Source organism: Ranitomeya variabilis, chromosome 4 (assembly GCF_051348905.1).
Source record: "Ranitomeya variabilis isolate aRanVar5 chromosome 4, aRanVar5.hap1, whole genome shotgun sequence".
NCBI lineage: Eukaryota > Metazoa > Chordata > Amphibia > Anura > Dendrobatidae > Ranitomeya > Ranitomeya variabilis.
In genome coordinates this window covers 701,173,850-701,195,208 of record NC_135235.1, presented here as the reverse complement: position 1 = coordinate 701,195,208, position 21,359 = coordinate 701,173,850, and positions in this window count along the sequence as shown.

The window sequence follows — 21,359 nt, the reverse complement described above, 5'->3', positions numbered from 1 at the left end:
TTGCCAGAGAGAGTAAAAATAATCCCAAAATATTCTTTAACTATATAAATAGTAAGAAACTAAAAAATGACAGTGTTGGCCCCCTTAAAAATAATCTGGGGGAAATGGTGGATGAGGATGAGGAAAAAGCCAATATGCTAAATGACTTTTTTTCATCAGTATTTACAAAAGAAAATCCCATGGCAGACAAAATGACTAGTGATAAAAATTCCCCATTAAATGTCACCTGCTTAACCCAGCAGGAAGTACAGCGGCGTCTAAAAATAACTAAAATTGACAAATCTCCGGGCCCGGATGGGATACACCCCCGAGTACTGCAGGAACTAAGTACAGTCATTGATAGACCATTATTTTTAATCTTTAAAGACTCCATAATAACAGGGTCTGTACCACAGGACTGGCGTATAGCAAATGTGGTGCCAATATTCAAAAAAGGGGCAAAAACTGATCTCGGTAATTATAGGCCAGTAAGCTTAACCTCTACTGTGGGTAAAATCCTGGAGGGCATTCTAAGGGATACTATACTGGAGTATCTGAAGAGGAATAACCTTATGACCCAGTATCAGCACGGGTTTACTAGGGACCGTTCATGTCAGACTAATTTGATCAGCTTCTATGAAGAGGTAAGTTCCGGACTGGACCAAGGGAACCCAGTGGACGTAGTGTATATGGACTTTTCCAAAGCTTTTGATACGGTGCCACACAAAAGGTTGTTACATAAAATGAGAGTAATGGGGATAGGGGAAAATATGTGTAAGTGGGTTGAGAGCTGGCTCAGGGATAGGAAACAAAGGGTGGTTATTAATGGAGCACACTCGGACTGGGTTGCGGTTAGCAGTGGGGTACCACAGGGGTCAGTATTGGTCCCTCTTCTTTTTAACATATTTATTAATTCAGAGTAGAATTTCAATATTTGCAGATGACCCTAAACTCTGCAGGGTAATCAATACAGGGGAGGACAATTTTATATTACAGGATGATTTATGTAAACTAGAAGCTTGGGCTGATAAATGGCAAATGAGCTTTAATGGGGATAAATGTAAGGTCATGCACTTGGGTAGAAGTAATGAGATGTATAACTATGTGCTTAATTCTAAAACTCTGGGCAAAACCGTCAATGAAAAAGACCTGGGTATATGGGTGGATGACAAACTCATATTCAGTGGCCAGTGTCAGGCAGCTGCTACAAAGGCAAATAAAATAATGGGATGTATTAAAAGAGGCATAGATGCTCATGAGGAGAACATAATTTTACCTCTATACAAGTCACTAGTTCGACCACACTTAGAATACTGTGCACAGTTCTGGTCTCCGGTGTATAAGAAAGACATAGCTGAACTGGAGCGGGTGCAGAGAAGAGCGACCAAGGTTATTAGAGGACTGGGGGGTCTGCAATACCAAGATAGGTTATTACACTTGGGGCTATTTAGTTTGGAAAAACGAAGACTAAGGGGTGATCTTATGTTAATGTATAAATATATGAGGGGACAGTACAAAGACCTTTCTGATGATCTTTTTAATCATAGACCTGAGACAGGGACAAGGGGGCATCCTCTACGTCTGGAGGAAAGAAGGTTTAAGCATAATAACAGACGCGGATTCTTTACTGTAAGAGCAGTGAGACTATGGAACTCTCTGCCGTATGATGTTGTAATGAGTGATTCATTAATTAAATTTAAGAGGGGACTGGATACCTTTCTGGAAAAGTATAATGTTACAGGGTATATACACTAGATTCCTTGATAAGGCGTTGATCCAGGGAACTAGTCTGATTGCCGTATGTGGAGTCGGGAAGGAATTTTTTTCCCCATGGTGGAGTTACTCTTTGCCACATGGGTTTTTTTTGCCTTCCTCTGGATCAACATGTTAGGGCATGTTAGGTTAGGCTATGGGTTGAACTAGATGGACTTACAGTCTTCCTTCAACCTTAATAACTATGTAACTATGTAACTATGTATAATATATACCTGTGTCATCTCCCCTGTATCTAGTATATGCATGTGTCATCTCCCCTGTATATAGTATGTAACTGTATGTCCTCTCCCCTGTATATAGTATATACCTGTGTCCTCTCCCCTATATATAGTATATACCTGTATGTCCTCTCCCCTGTATATAGTATATACCTGTGTCCTCTCCCCTGTATATAGTATGTACGTGTTTCCTCTCCCCTGTATATAGTATATACCTGTGTGTCATCTACCCTGTATATAGTATATACCTGTGTCCTCTCCCCTGTATATAATATATACGTGTGTCATCTCCCCTGTATATAATATATACGTGTGTCATCCCCCTGTATATAGTATATACCTGTGTCATCTCCTCCTGTATATAGTATATACCTGTGTCATCTCCTCCTGTATATAGTATATACCTGTGTCCTCTCCCCTGTATATAGTATATACCTTAATTCACATAAAGTTGCCCATAAATTGGAACATCCCTAAAACAAAAAGGGAGTAGTATACCTCTAACAAAAAGGTTATATTTCACGGTTTTAGTGATCAAAATGAAATTAATCACAAACAGATTGGTAATTTTATATAAAACTGTTTTTTTATTATTAACAACAAAGTTAAAACAACATACAATAAGAAAAAGGTGCTAGATCCAATTGTAGAGGGACTGAAGTGCCATAAGATACTGCAAACAATTGGCCATGCATGAAGTGAACTCCTATAGAAAGGTATAACAATGATCCACATACAAAACCTCTTAGTACAAATTGCAAGGGGAATGCCAGAGAATTACCCCTAACTATTAGACTAAAGGTACCTTCACACTGAACAACTTAACAACGATATCGCTAGCGATCTGTGATGTTGCAGCGCCCTGGATAGCGATATCGTTGTGTTTGACACGCAGCAGCGATCAGGATCCTGCTGTGACATCGTTGGTCGGAGCTAGAAGGCCAGCACCTTATTTCGTCGCTGGATCTCCTGCAGACATCGCTGAATCGGTGTGTGTGACGCCGATTCAGCGATGTCTTCACTGGTAACCAGGGTAAACATTGGGTTACTAAGTGCAGGGCCGCGCTTAGTAACCCGATATTTACCCTGGTTACCAGTGTAAATGTAAAAAAAAACAAACACTACATACTTACATTCCGATGTCTGTCGTGTCCCCCGGCGTTCTGCTTCCCTGCACTGTCAGCGCCGGCCGTAAAGCAAAGCACAGCGGTGACGTCACCGCTCTGCTTTAGGGCCGGCGCTTACACAGTGCAGGGAAGCAGAACGCCGGGGGAAGCGACAGACACTGGAATGTAAGTATGTAGTGTTTGTTTTTTTTTACATTTACACTGGTAACCAGCGGCCCTGCGCTTAGTAACCCGATGTTTACCCTGGTTACCCGGGGACTTCGGCATCGTTGGTCGCTGGAGAGCTGTCTGTGTGACAGCTCTCCAGCGACCACACAGCGATGCTGCAGCGATCGGCATCGTTGTCTAGATCGCTGCAGCGTCCCTAAATGTGACGGTACCTTAAATGTAAGCTGCTATAGCATGCTACACTATTATTGGGGAAACAATGCATGAAAACAAAACCCCTAAGGTGATTTGAGGTAAGTGTGAATGCGATGCTGCAATGAAATGAAGTATGTGTTACACATTACTTAGGCTGGGTTCACATTATACTTACAGTAGCCCGTTCAACACATACGGTAACGGGCTGCTGTAAACGTAAGTGCCGGTATGGCAGCACGCTAGCGCAGATAGAGCATCTGCTAGCTCTCTGCGCTAGCAGTGACGGACCCGGAAACGCTGCAGCCCGCATCTCAGGGTCCGTCACTCAATAACTGCACATCCCTAGCGCACGCCCATTGTGGGTGGGCGCTAGTGATGCGTCAGACATTGGAGTCAATGGCGGCATTAAACAGACTGCGTTACACCGCGTTATGCCGCTGTGTAACGTAGTCCATCTAACGGACACCAGCAACGCAGTGTGAACCCAGCCTTAATGTCGGCCGTGTGGAGATCCTTGGTGTCCCTCTGCCTCGACGCGCGTTTCGCAATGCTTCTTCGGGAGGCATTTGGAGTATCTTATGTCACTTCAGTCCCTCTACAATTGGATCTAGCGCCTTTTTCTTACAGTATGTAGTTTTAACTTTGTTGTTAATAATAAAAAAACTTTTATATAAAATTAACACTCTGTTTGGGATAAAATTTATTTTGATCACCAAAACCGTGATATATAGTATATACCTGTATGTCATCTCCTTCTGTATATAGTATACTAGATGGTGGCCCGATTCTAACGCATTGGGTATTCTAGAATATGTATATATGTATATAGCAGCCACATAGTATATAGCACAGGCCACGTAGTATATAGGAGCCATGTAGTATATAGCAGACACGCAGTATATAACACAGGCCACGCAGTATATAACACAGGCCATGCAGTATATAACACAGGCCACGCAGTATATAGCACAGGTCACGCAGTATATAGCACAGGCCACGCAGTATATAACACAGGCCACGCAGTTTATAACACAGCCTGAATAGTGCCTAACAGCCCACGTAGTATTTAACACTGGTCACGTAGTATATAGCAGCCACGCAGTATATAACAGCCCACGTAGTATATAGCAGTGTGGGCACCATATCCCTGTTAAAAAAAAATAAGTAAAATAAAAAAGTTATATACTCACCCGCCGACGCCCAGCGAAGCTGACCCGATGCGCGCGCTGCTGCCACCACCTTCCGTTCCCAGCGATGCATTGCAAAATTACCCAGATGACTTAGCGGTTTCGCGAGACCGCTAAGTCTTCTGGGTAATTTCACAATGCATCTCTGGGAACGGAAGCTGGTGGCAGCCGCGCGCTCATCGGCAGACAACGGAAAGTGACAATCGCAGGTTTTTTGTTTTTTTTTATTATTTTTAACATTAGATCTTTTTACTATTGATGCTGCATAGGCAGCATCAAGAGGGAAAAGTTGGTCATATGGTTAATTGTTGTGAATTCTGTTGTGGGTTCTGCTCTTGGGCTTCCTCCGGTGGTTATAAGTGGTAGTGCTGCTGTTTGTCCTTCACAGCAGTCATCAGGTGCGTCCACTTCGGACGGGGCTATTTAGTCTGGCTTCACCCTTTAGTGAGTGCCAGTTGTTCATTGTTTCTGGAGGATTCACATCCCTTCCTGGTCGCTCCTGCTTGCAGTTCATTTCTTCAAGATAAGTTCTGCTTGTTTTTCTGCCCACATGTTGTGGGCCTCATTGTTCAGTGCATTGCATGTTTTTTCTTGTCCAGCTTAATCTGTGTAAGGATTTATGCAGCCAAGCTGGAATCTCTGGAGAGGCAGATTTACCCTCCATGTCTTTAGTTAGATGTGGAGCTTTTTGTATTATCTGTGGTGGACATTTCTTAGTATTTTAATACTGACCGCATAGTCCTCTGTCCTATCTTTTCTATCTAGCTAGATTGGCCTCCTTTGCTAAATTCTGTTTTCAGCCTGTGTATGTTTTTTCCTCTCCACTCACAGTCAATATTTGTGGGGGGCTGCCTATCCTTTGGGAATTTTCTCTGGGGCAAGATAGTTTTCCCTTTTCTATCTATAGGGTTAATTAGTCCTCCGGCTGTGTCGAAGTGTCTAGGGAGTGTTAGGTACATCCCATGGCTGCTTCTAGTTGCGGTGTTAAGTCCAGGGTCTGCGGTCAGTACAGTTACCACATTCTCCAGAGTACGTCTCATGCCGCTCCTAGGCCACCAGATCATAACAGTTAATAGCGTTAACGGAGGGCGTTACCCGCGGCATAACGCGGTCCGTTAACGCTGCCATTAACCCTGTGTCAGCCCTGACTGGAGGGGAGTATGGAGCAGGTGCCGGGCACTGACTGGACGGAAGTAGGGAGGGACGAATTTTCGGCGGTACTGTGCCGGTCGCAATCAACGACGCGGGATTTCCGTTAGACAGACAGACGGAAGTACCCCTTAGACATATATATATACACTCACTGGCCACTTTATTAGGTACACCTGTCCAACTTCTTGTTAACACTTAATTTCTAATCAGCCAATCACATGGCGGCAACTCAGTGCATTTAGGCATGTAGACATGGTCAAGACAATCTCCTGCAGTTCAAACCGAGCATCAGTATGGGGAAGAAAGGTGATTTGAGTGCCTTTGAACGTGGCATGGTTGTTGGTGCCAGAAGGGCTGGTCTGAGTATTTCAGAAACTGCTGATCTAGTGGGATTTTCGCGCACAACCATCTCTAGGGTTTACAGAGAATGGTCCGAAAAAGAAAAAAAATCCAGTGAGCGGCAGTTCTGTGGGCGGAAATGCCTTGTTGATGCCAGAGGTCAGAGGAGAATGGGCAGACTGGTTCGAGCTGATAGAAAGGCAACAGTGACTCAAATCGCCACCTGTTACAACCAAGGTAGGCCTAAGAGCATCTCTGAACGCACAGTGCGTCGAACTTTGAGGCAGATGGGCTACAGCAGCAGAAGACCACACCGGGTACCACTCCTTTCAGCTAAGAACAGGAAACTGAGGCTACAATTTGTACAAGCTCATCGAAATTGGACAGTAGAAGATTGGAAAAACGTTGCTTGGTCTGATGAGTCTCGATTTCTGCTGCGACATTCGGATGGTAGGGTCAGAATTTGGCGTAAACAACATGAAAGCATGGATCCATCCTGCCTTGTATGGAGCATCTTTGGGATGTGCAGCCGACAAATCTGCGGCAACTGTGTGATGCCATCATGTCAATATGGACCAAAATCTCTGAGGAATGCTTACAGCACCTTGTTGAATCTATGCCACGAAGAATTGAGGCAGTTCTGAAGGCAAAAGGGGGTCCAACCCGTTACTAGCATGGTGTACCTAATAAAGTGGCCGGTGAGTGTATATATATACAGTATATACATATATATATATATATATATATATATATATATAGATACCTGAATGTCATCTCCCCCTGTATATAGTATACACCTGTATGTCATCTCCCCTGTATACAGTATACACCTGTATTTCATCTCCCCTGTATATAGTATATACCTGTGTCCTCTCCCCTGTACATAGTATATGTGTGTGTTCTCTTCCCTGTATATAGTATATACCTGTGTCCTCTCCCATGTTTATAGTATATACCTGTGTTTTCTCTCCCCTGTATATAGTATATACCTGTGTCCTTTCCCCTGTATATACGTGTCATCTCCCCTGTAAATAGTATATACCTGTGTCCTCTCCCCTGTATATAATATATACCTGTCATCTCCCCTGTATATAGTATATACCTGTATGTCATCCCCCTGTATATAGTATATACCTGTGTCATCTCCTCCTGTATATAGTATATACGTGTATCATCTCCCCTGTATATAGTATATACCTGTGTCCTCTCCCCTGTATACAGTATATCCGTATCCTCTCCCCTGTATATAGTATATACCGGTATGTCATCTCCCCTATATATAGTATATACCGGTCATCTCCTCCTGTATATAGTATATACGTGTATCCTCTCCCCTGTATATAGTATATACCTGTGTCATCTCCCGTATATAGTATATACGTGTCCTCTCCCCTGTATATAGTATATACCTGTCACCTCCCCTGTATATAGTATATACCTGTATGTCATCACCCCCGTATATAGTATATACCTGTATGTCATCCCCCTGTATATAGTATATACCTGTCATCTCCTCCTGTATATAGTATATACGTGTATCATCTCCCCTGTATATAGTATATACCTGTGTCCTCTCCCCTGTATACGGTATATCCGTATCCTCTCCCCTGTATATAGTATATACCTGTGTCATCTCCCCTGTATATGGTATATACCTGTTTGTAGTCTCCTCCTGTATATAGTATATACCTGTGTCATCTCCTGTATATATAACCACAAACAGATTGGTGGAAGAAAGTCCATGAGTAGCGCAAACTAATGCAAAATAGAGATATCTTTATTAGTTAAAAACACATATACAAGAGCATAAGACAGGGGCATAACTGGAGTAGGTGGTGAAACAAAACACATCACAGATGAGGAACCACACATGCTGAGAACATATCACAAGCGCAAATGCTTGTGGCTCAGTGCTGGAGCCCACATCAATGGAAAGGTGTCTGACATCGGCGTACATTTATGGCTGATGTCAGAAAGGGGTTAAAGGGGATTGTTTTTACAGAGACAGAAGTGGTGATCAATTACGTATACATACACATGTATGTGTGTGTGTATATTTAAGCCATGCCCACTCCACATAGCCCCGCCCACTCCGCATAGCCACATTCACTCCACACACAAAGGCCCGTATAATAAATATCTAATATATATTTCATAGGCACATCTTGGCACTAAATACATAGGCACTAAATGGAATGAGGACGCTCTGGCAGCAATTTTCAGAAAGGGTCTTTCTGAAGCCCTTAAAGATGTTATGGTGGGGTTCCCCACGCCTGTTGGTTTGAGCGAATCTATGTCTCTGGCCATAGTAACAGCCGGCAGTAACAGCGGTGACGTCACCGCTGTGCTCTGCTTTACGGCCGGCGCTGACACAGTCAGTGCAGGGAAGCTCTCGGCAGCAGCACGTACATATTAGCAGCGCTCTTGCCGAAAGCAGTTTTAACCCTGTGGACACGGGGGACGTGACAAACATCAGAATGTGAGTATGTACTGTTTTTTTTTTTACTTTTACAATGGTAACCAGGGTAAATATTGGGTTACTAAGCGCGGCCCTGCACTTAGTAACCCAATGTTTACCCTGGTTACCCGGATGCTGCAGGGGGACTTCGGCATCGTTGAAGACAGTTTCAATGATGCCGAAGTCGTTCCCCTGATCGTTGGTCGCTGGAGAGAGCTGTCTGTGTTACCCTGGTTACAAGTGAACACATCGCTGGATCGGCGTCACACACGCCGATCCAGCGATGACAGCGGGTGATCCGCGACCAAAAAAAGGTCCTGATCATTCGCATCGACCAACGATCTCCCAGCAGGGGCCTGATCGTTGTTCGCTGTCACACATAACGAGATCGTTAGCGGGATCGTTGCTACGTCACCAAAAGCGTGACGTTGCAACGATATCGTTAACGATATCGTTATGTGTGACTCAGCCTTAAACAAGTGTCCCTCATTCAGTATTTACATAAACGGTAAGAATGGTGATGAGATCAAGTAGCATTACTTGATTATTTAAACTATCTGCATAATTTTCCCCTCTCTGCTTTAGAAATCAACAAACTGGCTACATAACACAATGCATAATTAGCATATCAGCAAACATCACTAGTGATCAAGGATAAGCCACAATAAAAGTCAATATTACATTTTGCATGATTTTTATTTGGGTGCCTGTATATACCATGCACTTGCTGGTTTATATTGTTACATTGGATAGTAGGCCCTGATGAATGTAGCCAGCAACTTTGCATGTGTTACCTTATATATTTATAACCATTAACCTTCTTGTCCATTCTTTGCCTTTTTTGCACATATATATTTTTTGGAGCTTACGGCCTGTTAAATATTACTTAATATGATTATTAGTTCTGCTGCTTATTTTGCACATATTTATGTTAGGTTGAACACTTAATAAATGTTCTCTCGAGTTTCCTACTCCTGGCCTAATAGATATTGATCAGGTGCGCACTAAAGAAATAACATATGACAACACACAGTCAGATGTAAACTCTCCTTGATCAATCTATGGCTCAGCTCCAAGGGCTTTATTTAGTCAGAACACAGGTTTATATAACCCCTGTAAGGGGGGCTCGGGTGGCTCTAAAATGGGAGTGCTCGTATGTATTCCATTGGTTAGTGGATTGGGCATAGAGCAAGTCTGTGGGTGGATCCATGAGGTCATCAGGGTGGGTTGGTCCATGAGGTCATCAAGGTGGGCATCACTGGGAGGATCCATGAGGTCATCAGTGCAGGCGTCATCTTGGATATCAGCACATGGTGTGCTGATACAGGAAATGGCAGCCATCTTTAGTGTCTCACTTTGATCTGAGAAAACTTATGTAAGGTTAAACAATACACGTTATGGGTTGCTTCTCTTAATCTCTTATGGCTCTCCTCAACAGTCCCCCACCAGTGGCGTAGGAAGGGGGGTGCAGGCCGCCCCAGGTGGCACAATGCGGGGGTGGGTCACCGGGCCGCGGCCGGCGCTGCAGCTGTTTAACGCTATTGACGTGCAGGCCCGCACCCGCACATCAATAGTTAACAGCCGCCAGCCAATCTGAGGCTGGCAGCTGACGTCAATCCCAGCGTGCATGTCGCCGGCGTCTGACGTCATTGTCAGTCGCCGGCGAGTGCACGCCCCTCATGTGCAGCTCCGCCGCCTGCTCCGCTCTCTGCCGGGAGAGGGACAGCAGCTCCTTCTCGTTGTAGCGCATCCTGAGCACATAGCCCGTGGCCGAGCGGGCACTCACCGGCTGTTACTGCCCATATTCACACTACACGCCGGGCACAGCCTGCAGCCGGAACTGTATGTTCTGCTCCGCGAAATAAAGTTATGTGAAGGTGACGTCATATCCGGGTAGTTCAGCCACACTTCCGGGGGAGAGCGAGGGAGCCACGAATGGGTATATCGGAGCGCGTTGCCCATTTCCTCGTGACTTTCCTACCTGCTGGATCTATTACTCTCCAATCTCCCATCTCCATGGTTACATAAAATACACATGTGACTCACCCTGATGTAACACATCCTAGATCTGACCGTCTCGCCCGGGAGTGGGGAATTGGAGTTTTCACCAGTTTGAGACAAGTTTTCCCTTGTGGAAAACTTCCCTTTGTAGCTGGACTTAGACAGTTAGGGACAGAGTAGGATCTGACCTGCTTGTCAAACAAGTTTACAATGTGAGAGATGGATCCAGGAGGCGCTCAGCAACCCTGACCAAAGTAGTAGTCAGGAGCATGTGGTAGGGACCCTCTAATCTCGACTCCAGGGATGTCTTTCTGATGAACTTCTTTACCAGCATGCAGTCACCAGGTTGGAAAGTATGGGTACCTTCACTGGAATCTGGACCTGGAATGGATGATAAAACTTGTACATGTGTTACTGACAGTTCTTTAGTAAGGACAATTACATAATTTACAAGGGTATCACTTCCTAAGGCTAGCTCTTGTGGAAAATATTGACCCAACCTTGGAGGCCCCCCAAAAGAATCTCGAATGGTGTGAGTTTAGTGGAACCCCTTGGAGTGTTTCTGACTGAGTATAAGGCAACGGGCAAAATGTCTGTCCAAGTCTGACCTCCTAACTGAATTTCAGTATTTTATTTTTGAACGTGCCATTCAGTGTTTCTACTTTCTCACTGCTCTGTGGGTGATATGGAGTATGTAAACTCAAATCATCTCCCACCAATGTCCATAGTTCATTAGTCAGTGCTGCAGTGAACGCAGGTCCTTGGTCACTCTCAATTACCTCTGGGACCCCATATCTGCATACTACTTCAGTCATCAGTCTCTTAACAATCACTCTGGCAGTCATGTTGGTTACTGGATAGGCTTTGGGCTATCCTGAGAACATGTCAGTCACTACGAGTAAATACTCGTACTTCCCTACTTTTGGCATTTGAATGTGATCAATCCGAATCCTCCGAAAGGGATAGAGTGGTTTAGCCAATGTTTCTGAGTAACTTTCTGAGGCGGTGCTGGATTGCATGTTGCTCACACAAGGCAGGACTTGCAATATTTTTGGGTGACAGTAGTGATCCCAGGTGCCATATAAGTCTTCCAAATCAGGTCATTCATCCGATTCTTGCCTCTGTGGGTGATACCGTGTGCCCATTCTGCCACTGAGGGGGGTACAGATTACGGGGTAGACAGAGCTTTATGTTCACCCTCCAGACTCCATCTTCCTCCTTTTTTAGCTCCTCCTTCTTGCCATGACTTCTTTTCATCATCTGATGTCTTGATGTAGATGGATAATCTTCATGAGAGCATTTAGGCTCTTCTTCAGTGTCTTGTGTCACGTACATCGCTGCTTTCTCTTTCCCAAATGGATCCGCAGCATAAGTTTTTGCTGTTTTGTCAGCAAAGAAGTTCCCCCTTGCTTCTGGAGAATCCAATCTCCCATGAGCTTTGATCTCGATCACTGCAACCTCCAAAGTTAGATCTAGAGCGGCCACAAGTTCTTGTATGGTAGCAGCATGTTTTACAGGAGTTCCACTGGATGTTAGGTATCCTCTGGCTGCCCAGATACTGCTGAAGTCATGAGCCACTCTGAAAGCGTATCTTGAATCCGTGTAGATGTTGACCACCTTCTCCGTCGCTTCCTGAAAGCCAACGTCAAAGCCTTAAGTTCTGCTTCTTGTGCAGACATGTGCGGTGGTAGGGATCCGGCTGAGATGACCTGGTCATGTGTAACCATGGCATATCCCATATGGAGCCTTCTTGTTTCATCTGCAAATATGGAACCATCAGTGAAGAACGTCAGGTCACCATGTGGGAATGGGTCTTCAGACACGTTTTTCTGGGAGGCTACTTCTTCCTGCATTTGTTCAAGACAGTCATGATCCTCCTCGGAGTGTGTAGAAGCATCTTCAACGAGAGCATCAGCATCATCATCCACATCCCCCCTGGAAAGAGGAAGCAGCTTGGACAGTTTGAGGATGCTGCAGCGGACAAGAGTGACATTATCCGGAACCAAGAGCGAACATTGGAGTCTCATATGACGCTGCACCAACAGATGTTTAGGTTTCAAGAGTAGCAATTATGTCGTGTGGAGCCATTAAGAGAACTGGATGTCCTCAGATTATATCAGACTGTATGGCCTGTTTAAAAGCGTAGAAAGCTTCCACAGATTTGGTACATAGTGGAAACGCTGACGTCTTGAGGTCATCGTACAATGGCTGCATCAGCTTGGAGGATTCTGGAATCCATTGGCGAAAATAAGTGATAGGTCAGCCAACTCACCTGAGGCCCATGTCTTAAGTTGTTGGCAGAACTCAACACCAGAGTCCTATGTAGTGTCACTGGCAAGTGAGGCATCATTGAACATCATTGAACACGATTTCCATAACAGGCCAATATGCATCGCCTGCTTTAAGATTTGCCAGGGAAATGAGATCTTGCCACGTGGCTGAGTAATTCCTTTGGATTTGACGCATGCTTCTGTAGAAAGGCATCGGCTGTTTTTCTGGATCTGGAACTTGGTTCAACAGAGTAGCAGCTTGCTGGGGTGTAAACTTGACATAGAGGGTGGGCTCTTCAGACATGAGCATTAGCACTGTTGGTGGTGGCACCTGAGGCAGGAGTAGAGATGTAATCCCTTGTGTATGAGGAGCAGGAGGAGGTAACAGTCCTGGAATGAGGGGCTCTATTTGGGCAGCTCCAGTATCATGGTGTGGGGTCCAGGTGATGCAAGCTGTCTTAAAAGCTTTAACAGTCCTATCCTCCTTACTAATTAACCTGACTTCAGAGAGGCAGCAAATGGGGGCTACACTTGTTTATTATAATTCCAACGATTTCTCTTGTACATGCATGAACAGGGATACCGAAAATGCCAACACCAATGGTGGGAATTGTCAAGGTCTCAATCTGCTCACTAATATTCGCATACTCTAAAATGCGAGTTATTGCTGCACGAAGTTGTTGAGCACTAACGTCTGGATGAATAGGGTCACAAGTAGGGGTCACAGCGTGTATGATCATTCTACACAGAAGATTGCCAGCTTTAGTCACCGCTATGTCCCCAACAGCTATCTGACCACGTGACTCAACAATGATTTGGCTGTCAGCTTGAATAGTCGCCCCTCCTGCTTCCACTATAGCTCTAGCTACACCTCCATTGTGCTCTAACCGAGAATTGGCAGCATTAACAATTATCGTCTGTCTCCATTGTTATGTCACCCTTTCCCACCACTAACAAGGGTCCCTCAGGAAGTTCTTTTTCAAAAATAGGTTGCCAACATTCCCTCCCCTTTGTGCTTCCTGTGCTATTGGTGTCCCCCTCCCAGATTGAGCCCCCCTTGTTACAGTTGCCACTGTCCCATACAGGTGTGCACTTGGCTGTGAGAGAGCCTGTGAGGTACCGGGTATAGGGTTAGGTAGACTGCGTGAGAGTGCTGTTGTAGTGGAAGCATTGAGAGGAGAGGCCATTGCTTGGAGCATCTCATGTAGGTGTGTGGCTAAATTGGCAATGGAATTGACAGTAGAAAGGGTAGCTGCCGGGGACGATCCAGGTGGGAGGATTGCTGGATTCACTACAGGAGTGATAGGGGAAAGGGTCGGTGCCCCATTGGAGACTACTGAGACAGGAAACATGGGTAAAGCCTGTTCACTTCCCGAAGGAATATAGTATTGGCCTTTAGTGGTCATTACTGGGTAACAAGGATTTAGTGATGTAAAATTAAATTTGCCATCCACAAAATGGCTGCCGTCAGAATTAGCACATTTGCCATCCGCAAAATGGCTGCTGCCAGCATTAACACATTTGCCCTCCACAAAATGGCTGCTGTTAGAATTAACACATTTGCCATCCACAAAATGGCTGCCAGACTTACATTTGCCATCCACAAAATGGCTGCTATTAGAATTAACACATTTCCCATCCACAAAATGGCTGCTATTAGAATTAACACATTTGCCATCCACAAAACGGCTGCTGCCAGCATTAACACATTTGCCATCCACAAAACGGCTGCTGCCAGCATTAACACATTTGCCATCCACAAAATGGCTGCTGCCAGCATTAACACATTTGCCATCCACAAAATGGCTGCTGCCAGCATTAACACATTTGCCATCCACAAAATGGCTGCTGCCAGCATTAACACATTTGCCATCCACAAAATGGCTGCTGCCAGCATTAACACATTTGCCATCCACAAAATGGCTGCTGCCAGCATTAACACATTTGCCATCCACAAAATGGCTGCTGCCAGCATTAACACATTTGCCATCCACAAAATGGCTGCTGCCATCAGAATAAGCACATGGCCCATCCACAAAATGGCTGCTATTAGAATTAACACATTTGCCATCCACAAAATGGCTGCTGCCTGCATTAACACATTTGCCATCCACAAAATGGCTGCAGCCAGAATTACATTTGCCATCCACAAAATGGCTGCTGCCAGCATTAACACATTTGCTATCCACAAAATGGATGCTGCCATCAGAATAAGCACATTGTCATCCACAAAATGGCTGCTATTAGAATTAACAGATTTGCCATCCACAAAATGGCTGCTGCCTGCATTAACACATTTGCCATCCACAAAATGGCTGCTGTCAGCATTAACACATTTGCCATCCACAAAATGGCTGCCATCAGAATTACATTTGCCATCCACAAAATGGCTGCTATTAGAATTAACACATTTGCCATCCACAAAATGGCTGCTGCCAGCATTAACACATTTGCCATCTACAAAATGGCTGCTGCCAGCATTAACACATTTGCCATCAACAAAATGGCTGCTATTAGAATTAACACATTTGCCATCCACAAAATGGCTGCTGCCAGCATTAACACATTTGCCATCCACAAAATGGCTGCTGCCAGAATTAACACATTTGCCATCCACAGAATGGCTGCTGCCAGCATTAACACATTTGCCATCCACAAAATGGCTATTAGAATTAGCACATGGCCCATCCACAAAATGGCTGCTGCCAGAGTTAGCACATGGCTCTGGGCCGCCATTATACGGTGGTGGTCGCTCACAGGATATATTTTTGTAATACACGTAACTCAAAACTGTACCCTTTTTATTCCTTTCCTCTTCTACCCAATTTTCTCTATACAGACTTTCAGAGACTCCCATGCCCTAGCTTTTTTTTTTTTTTGCCGTCTTACAGATACCGCGAAAACCGGACACGGTCAGGCTATCTGCACAGGATACCCCGAAGGACACAGGTAAAGACTACAGATTATAAAAATCAGCAGACTTACCGTGTTCTGATAAGGAGGTGATCAGTCTCCAGGTTTGGGGTATTCAGCGTGTCCTTCTGTTCCACTCGCCGGTCCTCAGGGTTCAGGGCTCTTCTTCTGCTGGCCCCAAGTTGGGTGGCCAAATATGTTAGGTTGAACACTTAAAGGGACTCTGTCACCTGAATTTGGAGGGAACAATTTTAAGCCATAGAGGCGGGGTTTTCGAGTGTTTGATTCACCCTTTCCTTGCATGCTGGCTGCAATATTGGATTGAAGTTCATTCTCTGTCCTCCATAGTACACGCCTGCACAAGGCAAGATTGCCTTGCGCAGGCGTGTACTATGGAGGACAGAGAATGAACTTCAATCCAATATTGCAGCCAGCATGCAGCCAGCAGGTAAGGAAAGGGTGAATCAAACACCTGAAAACCCCGCCTCTATGGCTGAAAATTGTTCTTTCCAAATTCAGGTGACAGAGTCCCTATAATAAATGTTCACTCGAGTTGCCTACTCCTGGCCTAATTGATATTGATTAGGTGCGCACTAAAGAAATAACATATGACAACACAGTCAGATGTAAACTCTCCTTGATCAATCTATGGCTCAGCTCCAAGGGCTTTATTTAGTCAGAACACAGGTTTACATAACCCCTGTAAGGGGGGCTCGGTTAGCTCTAAAATGGGAGTGCTCATATGTATTCCATTGGTTAGTGGATTGGGCATAGAGCAAGTCTGGGTGGATCCATGAGGTCATCAGGGTGGGTTGGTCCATGAGGTCATCAAGGTGGGCGTCACTGTGGGTGGATTTATGAGGTCATCAGGGTGGGCGTCATCTTGAATATCAGCACATGGTGTGCTGATACAGGAAATGGCAGCCATCTTTAGGGTCTCACTGATCATCTTGGATATCAGCACATGGTGTGCTGATACAGGAAATGGCAGCCATCTGTAGTGTCTCACTTTGATCTGAGAAAACTTATGTAAGGTTAAACAATACACGTTATGGGTTGCTTCTCTCAATCTCTTATGTCTTGAGGTTAATTAAGTATTTGATCTTATGGCTCTCCTCAACAGTTATATGCATGTAGTTTTATTATACCCTTTTGATTAATCTGACCACCTTTGGACGTCACACTAGGTGTCACTTGAACCTTGTTCTCTTGTTGTTTTTTAAGTATTTGTTTATTGAAATGATGATAAAATTGTTTTTATATAATCATCAATAAAATTCCTATTTTTATTGCTCTGAGATCCATTTCTTTTTTTTTGGTTTACACTAATTGATAAATGGCGTAACTAGAAAAAGTTAAAACACCAGAATTACATTTTTTTCGGTTGCCACAACATTGCATTAAAATTAAATAACGGGCGATCAAAAAATCGTATCTGCACCAAAAAAAAACCCAAAACCATTACACTTACCTACCCCGCACACCCTCCCCAGCGTCCTGCTCCGATGCCAGCAGCTGCTTTATACTTATTTTCCACCATAATATGCAAATAAAATGATAAAAAAACAGATGTGATTTTCTGGATTTTTTTTTCTCAGTTTGTCTCCCATAGTTGAGGTCTACCTATGATGTAAATTACAGACGCCTCTCATCTTTTTAAGTGGTGGAACTTGCACTATTGCTGACTGACTAAATACTTTTTTGCCCCATTGTATATTTATTTTTTTTTAATACAGCGCTAGATAGCAGAATAGCCAGTAATTCAATTGCCGGCTTTTGCTATCTCCTTATTAAACCGGACAGGATATGAAACATGGTTACATACAGTAAACCATTTCATATCCATTATGTTTATTACATATTCAGCACTAATAATGTTCAAAGTGTATGTGTGCAAAATTTGGGAGCTGTAGCTGTTAAAATAAAGGGTTAATTCACAGAAAAAACTGGCGTGGGCTCCCGCACAATTTTCTCCGCTAGAGTGGGAAAGCCAGTGACTGAGGGCAGATATTGATAGCCTAGAGAGGGACCATGGTTATTGCCCCCTTCCCCGGCTAAAAACATCTGCCCCCAGCCACCCCAGAAAAGGCGCACCTGTAAGATGCGCCTATTCTGGCACTTAGCCACTCCCCTGTAGCGGTGGGATATTGGGTAATAAGGGGTTAATGTCACCTTACTAATGTAAGGTGACATTAAGCCAGGTTAATAATGGAGAGGTGTCAATAAGACACCTATCCATTATTAATCCACTATTAATAAAGGGTTAAAAAAACACATTAGGAAAAAAGTATTTTAATGAAATACACGGTGTTGTGATATGTTTATTATATGCTCAATCCAAATGATGACCCTTGTCTTCTGTAAAAAAGGTAAAAAAAAACAAACAACAATATCCCATATCCCGTACAGTCATGTTCCACGCTGTAAATCCATCTGAAGGGGTTAAATAATATTACAACCAGGAGAATGCTAATGCAGCTGCCCTGGCTGTAAAAACTGGGGAATTAATGGAAAGCAGGGGAACGTAGCTACCTAGACTTGCGATGCTGCACCCTCTGCTGGCATAAACTCATATTTACTCGAGCATGAGAAAATATTGTCAAAAATTCCCACGCTAGAGTTCATATGAGGTTATGCCAGCAGGGTGTGCAGCACCGCAAGTCTAGGTAGCTATCTAGCTCTGTATTAAATATATGTGTCTCACTGATAAATGTATAGATATATATATATATATATATATATATATATATATATATATATATATATATATATACACACACACACATATCTACCTATACTATATGTACAGTATATATCTATTCTATTCTAACCTGTCAGTGTGATTTTACTGTACACCGCGCTGAATTACCGGCTTTTCAAAGAACACCGATGCGTAAAAATCGGACAGCACTCACATGGTTAATGTCAGTTTTGTCCCCCGATGGCCTGCTGGTGTAATTGCAGAGCTGCTGGTTTGCTGATGTCTGTGGTGGCCACTCCCACCATCCTTTAAAAGGTCACCTGATGCATCAGCTGACTGTTGGTGATACAGTTCATTCTGCATCACTCGACTGAAACTGCCCTAACTAAAGTTACCAACTAACAGCCAAGAGCAAGCGACACTACTCTGTCTTACTTCTCCTGGACCTGTCTTCTGCCTTCGACACTGTGGACCATTCCCTCCTGCTATAGATTCTCTCACCTCTTGGCATCACAGACTTGGACCTGTCCTGGATTTCATATCTAACAGACCGAACATTTGGTGTCTTCCTCTCCCACACCACCTCCTCACCTCGCCCCCTATCTGTCGGTGTTCTCCAAGGCTGTCCTAGGGCCCCTGCTCTTCTCCATCTACACCTTTGGCCTGGGATAGCTCATAGAATCCCACGGTATGCAGTACCATCTCTACGCCGATGACACACAAATCTACCTATCTGGTGTCTGTGTTCTTTCAGCTTTCTTTTCTGCTCGCTTTCTAAAACTGAACATGGACAAAACAAAATTCATCATCTTACCCCCATCTCACTCTACCCCTCCACCAGACCTTTCCATCAATGTCAATGGCTGCTCACTTTCCCCAGTCCCACACCCTTGGTGCCTCGGGGTGATCCTCGACTCTGCCCTCTATTTCAAGCCACATATCCAAGCCCTTACCTCCTCCTGCCGGCTCAAACTCAAAAATATTTCCCGGATCAGTGCATTCCTAGACCATGAAACCACAAAAACGCTATTGCACACCCTTATCATCTCCCGCCTCAACTACTGCAACCTCTTACTTTCTGGCCTCCCCTCAAGCACTCTGGCATCACCCCAATCCATCCTACATTCTGCTGCCTGACTAATCCACCTGTCTCCCCATTTTTCCCCAGCCTCTCCGCTCTGCCAAGCCATTCACTGGCTTCATATTGTCCAGAGGCTCCAGATCAAAATTCTAACTGTGACATACAAAGCCATCCACAACCTGTCTTCTGCATACATCTGTGACATGGTATCCCGGTACTTACCCACACGCAACCTTCGATCCTCTTAAGATCTCCTTCCCTATTCCCCTCATCTTTTTCCCACAACCGCATACAAGACTTCTCCCGTGCTTCCCCCATACTCTGGAACTCTACCCCAACACATCAGACTCTTGCCTACCATGGAAACCTTCAAAAAGGACCTGAAGACTCACCTTTTTCAACAAGCCTTCAACCTGCAGTCTGCTTTAGTCTGCTGAACTGCCGCACGACCAGCTCTATCCTCTCCTAATGTAAGCTCACTTATCCCCTGTACACTGTGAGCCCTCGCGGGCAGGGTCCTCTCTCCTTCTATACTTGTGTTTGCCTTGTTTTGCTCATGTCTATTGTACTTGTCTATATTTGCCCCTTTCACGTATAAAGCACCATGGAATAAATGGTTCTATAAAAATGTTTAATTATTAATTCTGGAGACTGGAGCTTCCTGGGTACAGTGGGGCTTCAGCTATTAACATTGATCTAGTGACTTTACCCTGCTGTATGGAGCTTTGCAGCAGAAAGCTAAGTGCTGTATTTTGTTACCTCATGTCACGCTCGCGCCCAGATTGATTGGCGCGGGCATGCGGGGGTGTGGCCCCAATGTGCCACAGACCAGACTACCCTGGAAGGGGCATAACTAAGTAGCTTCCTAGGTGTTCGCTGGAGCCTCTGATGGTGAGGTCAGGCTTGTGCGGCAGTAAGCTACCAGGTACCACTCCAGGGTGGTGTCTGGCTGTGGCTGCTGATCCCACTGGGGGAAGCGGAACGTAGACAGGCAAGCGGGCACAGCTGGCACTCTGGCAGACACGGCTGGGACACAGGCAGGACCGGTATATAGGCAGATATATGAAAACAGGTAGGAACCTGTTCAGACAGGAGGACTTATGAATAGGCAAAGAAAGACAGCAAGAGCGGATGCAAAGCAGAAGCACCGGAGCTAGAGCCAACAACAGAAATGCAGGAGGCGGAGCCAAGAGCAGGAGGTGGAGCCAATATCAAATGCAGAAGGAGGAGCCAAGAACAGAAACGCAGGAGGTGGAGCCAAGTAGAACCGCAAGGAGCAAAGCCAGGTAGAACCGCAAGGAGTGGAGCCGCAGAGCAGAGAAGGACCAAAGAGTGCAGTCGAGAGCGGCGAAAAGCAAGACACCGAGTGCAGAGCTGAGAGCAGAGCAAAGCAAGACACAGAGGGCGCACGTCAGAGAAAGCAAACCAAGACAGGGACATAATCAGACACAGGAACAGGACTAAATTAAGACAGCCAGGAACAGGACAAGGCACAGAGACACGGACACAAGCCAGGGTACGAAGCCCCACAGGGTGGTGGACTCAGGCCAGGGTACAAAGCCCCACTCGATGGCTACACAAGGACACAGGCCAGGGTACTACGCACCACTGGGTGGCAAACACGACACAGACCAGGGTACAATGCCCCACTGGGTGGCGGACACAAGAGTCACAGAGACAGGGCCTGGCACCTCAGCAGCTAAGAACTGACTGAGGGAGTAAGTTGCACAGGCCCCCACCAATGGGTGGGGAAGTCTTAAATACAGGAAGCCTCATGAAAATTGGCCGGGGACA